Here is a 5770-nt window from a genome sequence, read left to right on the forward strand (position 1 = left end):
GTGTTGACTATGCTTGCATAGAGCAGCCTGTGTTAGGGCTCATAATATACACGCTGCGTTGTGTATGCAGTGTTACTGCATGTGTTGCGTTAGCACTTTCCACACATGCAGTAACGCAGCGCATGCAGTAACACAGTGCATACACAACACAGCGTGTATATTATGAGCCCTAACACAGGCTGCTCTATTTAAATAGTCATGTCATCACATTCTGGAATATCATCAGCCTGCGTTAGGCCTCAGACTATACAAGCTGTGCTGTGTACATGCAGTAAGGCAGTGTATATAGTAATGCAGTGCACACAGCGTGTATAGTATGAGCCCTAACACAGGCTGCTCTAGGCAAACAGTCATGTCATCACATTCTGGAATATCATCACACCAAACTCTCCAAACCCTGAATGACTGTCAGCTCCCTTTGGGGTCTTATGGTGTCTTTTGAATGCGATTCTTTTTGGGAGGGGTGGGGGGGAGATGTTTTCCATGCTGAAGTCTATCTGTCGTGCTGCATTCTATTGCCAATTGAGTTTGCTTGTTTATATGTATAGTTGCCCGGACACCACCGTTTTTACTGTAAATTGACCTCTTTTAAGAACTATAACTAGGGCTTATTTTCAGAGTAGGGCTTATGGTATATTTTGAGAATTCAATCGCTATGGTACGACATTCTTTTTCAAAGTCTTCTTTTTTTATCTTGTAAGAAATGGATCATAATACTTCTAATCCTGGACCAAAACAAAACGCAGGTCATACAAAGCTGGTTTCAAAGGTAAGGTTGTCTCAAGAGCAGAGATACAATAAGATACAATAACAGTGTTGCAAGTAGGGAATTTTGTGTTGACAAAAAACAAGTTGAGGGGATGGCAGAAAATGAAAGCTGACTTGGAAAAGATTCCAAAGGCAAAACAAGCTCGATGTGATTTAACAACTTCATATGGGGGCACTAGAAACTGAATTGCATAAATGGGTTATGGAATGTTGTCAAAATGGTTACTGCATAACACGCATGGGATTTGCTTATGCAAATGGCTAAAGACGACAAATCAAAAGCACCAGGCATTGAAAATGTTGTTGCGTCAGCAGGATGGGTCACTGGTTTCATGAATAGGTTTGCCCTGTGTTTGTGGCAAAGAACAAAGATTTTACAGAAGTTGCCAAAAGACCTTGATAAAAAAAATGATGGTATTCTATTCATTCATCATAAAACAAAGGATCCATAACTATGACCTGGGAGATATTGGGAATATGGGTGAAACACCTGACCTTTGATCTTCCAAGCAACAGAACTGTGGCAAGTTTGCAAGACAAAACTACTATTTTACTCAGAACCACAGGAAATGAAAAAAAACCATTTCACAGTTGTTCTGTCATGTTTGGCTAATGGAACTACGGTAAGCTGCGGCCTGTCATTATTTTTAAAAGAAAGACTTTGCCTAAAAAGGTCAAATTCCCACCACGAATTACAGTGCGTGCACATATTAAAGGCTGGATGGATGAAGACAGAACAAAAAATGTCTGGAAGAAATTTGGAACGGACAACCAGGAGCAACTTTAAAGAAAAACCATCATTGCTAGTTTGGGATATGTTCAGAGCCCAAACATCTGATGACATAAAATAATTGGCAAGGTCCTGTCAATTTACTTTGGCTGTTATTCCAGGTGGGCTTACATCTGTATCGCAGCCCCTAGATGTGTGTCTAAATAAACCTTTCAAAGACCCTGTGTGAAAGACGTGGCATGAATGGATATCATCTGGTCAAGCCCGACTGACAAAAGTTGGAAATCTGATGAAGCCCGACATAGAATGGATAGCAGAGTGGGTTCGTGATGCCTGGGAAGAGATTCCAGAGGCCATGGTGCAACGCGCCTTCAGGACATGTGGCCTCAGTAATGCTGTGGATGGCAGTGAGACAGCGCTTTCTATGAGAACGACAGCAGTGATGGTGATGACTGCGGATCCAGTGATGATGACAATAGAATATACAGCATGACAGCTAGACCAGCATGGAAACAGATACCCCCCCAAAATAAATATTCAAAAACATTTAACCTACTGATGCCTCAAAGTAATTTTATTGGTATCTATTTTTATTTTGAAATTTACCAGTGGCTGCTGCATTTCCCACCCTAGGCTTATACTGGAGTCAATAAGGTTTTCCCAGTTTTTGTGGTAAAATTAGGTGCCTCAGCTTATATTCAGGTCAGTTTATACTCTAGTATATAAGTAAGCAAAAATTACACGTTTTCAGACTGGTAATTCTTAGGGATAAAATAGATTTCGATAAAAATAATTTCTATTTCAAACAGGAATATGCCACCATATACTTATAGGTATGGTCATGGATAGTTCTACATATAAATCTGTAAATGCTGCATATATATGCATATGCATGAGGGGGTGCCAAAGAGTTTGTGGAAATTTTTCATTATCTTTAAATTCCATTTTTCCAGGAACTTTTTAAGCCTCTTCATATACTAGAGTACATCACTGGCAAAGTTATAGACACTACTTAGACAATGAGACTGAACTACTAGATTTGAAGGTTAAAGTTCATAATCTTGAGGGACATTTAGGTCAATTGGCTAAACACAGTTCATAAATATAACGTTCTACATCTTTGTGTTCTTAAAAGTTTGCAAGCAGCTATCTAAGAAGCAACTACTGGTCTCATACCACCTGAAGCAAAGGACAATGAAGAAAAACAAAGACTCAAGGAGGCAATTAATCCAAAAGACTAACGGCCCGCATGAACCACAGCTTCCGCTAACTTGAGAAAAACTAGATCAGTGGTTCTCAACTTCCTAATGCTGCGACCCTTTAATACAGTTCCTGTTGTGGTGACCCCCAACCATAACATTATTTTCATTACTACTTCATAACTGTCATTTTGCAACTGTTATGAATCAGGCGATCCCTGTGAAAGGGTCATTTGACCCCCCCAAAGGGGTCGCGACCCACAGGTTGAGAATTGCTGAACTAGATGGTTCCCAGTTATCACCAGCAACCACTTTGACCAAAACTACAATAGAAGTGTGGGGGGAGGTCAGATGCACAGGCATTCCCTCCCCCGAAGGCAATCAGTTGCCAGGCTGCTCTCTCATCCCACCACAGGGTTGGGCTTGCTCCCTGCCTCTGGGGACAATGGACAGGCTCCTGTAGGAGGAGTTTTCACCCTACTGATAATGGTTCCTATGGAGACCCAGAGACCAACCCCTAGACCACCCACTCATTGCTGTGTAACCTATAGTGCAGCTCCTCCCTGTGATGTCTCTACCTGTAATTAGTGGGCTGGCTTGCCCCCAAAAGGTATATAGGTGTGAGTCAGCAATATAGAGCTCTCTCTGACTCTGAGCTCCTTGCTGCTCACTCCTTGGTCACTCCCCTCTCTGCCCCCTCTCCCTTGTTCCCTTGCCCTCCTTCCCTTCCCCCTCTCTCCACGTGGACCACCAAGCTGGGCTGAGGTGAGCAATGGTACCATGTAACATGCCTGACTGTATTATTGTATTATCTCTCATGCTCTCGATGACTTTAATATAATGTTTATATATCTCAACCGTACAATTGTGCATTACTGAACCCAGTAGTAGTATTACTGAACCAGTGAGTTCTAGTAGCGGGTGGGGCTGGCACCCCACTCCCCGTGCCATTTTTAATTGAATAGAACAAAACTAAAATATAAAACCAAAAAAAGACTTACTGGCATGATGGAAACTGGAGAATTCCTAGACCATTGCACCAAGACAGTCTTTTTAGTTACTTGAAACAAGAAACTCCTGGAAGCCACCTGTTAGTCAATTAGTTGATGGGCCTACAAAATTAACAGTAATATCCAGGAAGAATGTGCTCCTTAAAACAATCAACCATACAAGACCAAGAAGGAGCTGTGGTGGTATAGTAGTCATATGTTGGGCTACTCACTGCAAGATCAGTAGTTCGAAACCACCCGCTGTTCTGTGAGAGAAAGCTGAGGCTTTCCTCTCCCAGAGAGAGTTACAGTTATGGAAACCCACAGAGGCAGTTCTCTGTGTCCTGTAGGATCACTGTGAGTCGGAATTGACTCGATGGCAGTGAGTTTGAAGGATAGGAGACCAAAAGAACATGTTCCTAAAACCAAAGATGAGAAGGTAGGAAGGGACAGTGAAACTAGATGAATAGAAACGGTGTCTCAGTGAGGCCAGGGGAGAGTGCTGACACATTGCAGGGATTGTCACCCATGCCGTCGGACAATTTGTGGATGAATTATTGGTTGGAAAACTAATTTGTTGTGTAATTTTTCACTAGAGCACAATCAAATTGTTTTTCAAAAAGTAATTACCTTTGGGGAGAGAATTGTACTGGGTGTCTGGGCAGAAGGGCAGAACAATTTCTCATCAAAATACTCTTAATTTTGAATAAAATATACATGTTGCATAATAAAAATCAGTCAAATAGCCACTGCTTGAAGCAGATGGATATTTAATCTTACAGAGCAGTGGTTCTTACGCACAGGTGAGCTTGCTACCTAGGGGATATGTGAAAATGTCTGGAGACAGTATTTTATTCTAGTAGCTGGTGGGTAAAGGCCATAGGTGCTGTTCAATATTCTGTAGTACACAGGAAGGACAGCCAGGCACAGCAAAGAAGTATTTGGCTCAAAATATCAATAGTGCTGAAGCCAGGAAGAACAATTGTTATGAAGGCTAAAGTTAAAAAAATGCTAAACAAAACTTAAAAAACTAAACCAGCAGTTCTCAACCTGTGGGTCGCAACCCTTTTGGGGGGTCGAATAACCCTTTCACAGGGGTCCCCTGATTTATAACAGTAGCAAAATCAGTTATGAAGTAGCAACGAAAATAATGTTATGGTTGGGGGGTCACCACAACATGAAGAATTGTATTAAAGGTTGCGACATTAGGACGGTTGAGAGCCACTGCTCTAAGCTCATTGCCTTCTTGTCGAAGCTGGCTCAGCAGCCCAATACAGCAGGGTAGCACTGCCCTGTTTCTGAGATTGTAACTCTTTTTTTTAAAAATTATTTTATTGAGGGCTTGTACAATTCTCATCAGAGTCCATCCATCCATCGTGTCACGCACATATGTACATTTGTTGCCCTCATCAATCTCAAAACACCTGCCTCCCACTTTAGCCCTTAATATCATTTGCTCATCTCCCACTCCCTACCCCCTCCCCTATGAACCCTTCATAATTCATAAATTATTATAGTTTTGTCATAAGTTACACTGTCCAATGTCTCCCTCTGCCTTCTTCTCTGCTGTCCATCCCCCAAGGAGGAGGCCATACCTAGATTCTTGTAATTGGTGATTGTAACTCTTTTATAGGAATCTAGAAAACTCCAGCTTCTTCCTGTGGAGCTGGTGGTTTCAAACTGCTGACCTTGCAATTAGCAGCCCAATACATAACCACTATGCCATCAGGACTCCTTAAACAAGACTAAGGGAATTGGGAGGGGGGTGGAGGGAGAGAAGTCCTTGCATGTCCATGCACTCAGTTCATTGTGCCTTTACTTCAAGTTTCTACCTGAGAAAAAAAAGATGGATGTCCAATAAGCTCCCGTTGGCCTACAGAGCTCATTACATTGTTTCTGTAACCCTAATTAATGTTAATGATTTTAATTGTATAATGTAGTCAAAGGTCCCTGGGGGGGTGCAAATAGTTTGCCATTGGTTCAAACCATGGATTCAATCTGGTTTAGCCCGGTTATGGTCAACAAACTGACACCAGAACACACATACATTTTTAAAATGTGGGGTGACGGGAGTTTTAACTAGA

This window comes from Echinops telfairi, unplaced genomic scaffold (assembly GCF_000313985.2).
Source record: "Echinops telfairi isolate 266 unplaced genomic scaffold, ASM31398v2 ScPeMD7_4;HRSCAF=17, whole genome shotgun sequence".
In the NCBI taxonomy this organism is placed as follows: domain Eukaryota; kingdom Metazoa; phylum Chordata; class Mammalia; order Afrosoricida; family Tenrecidae; genus Echinops; species Echinops telfairi.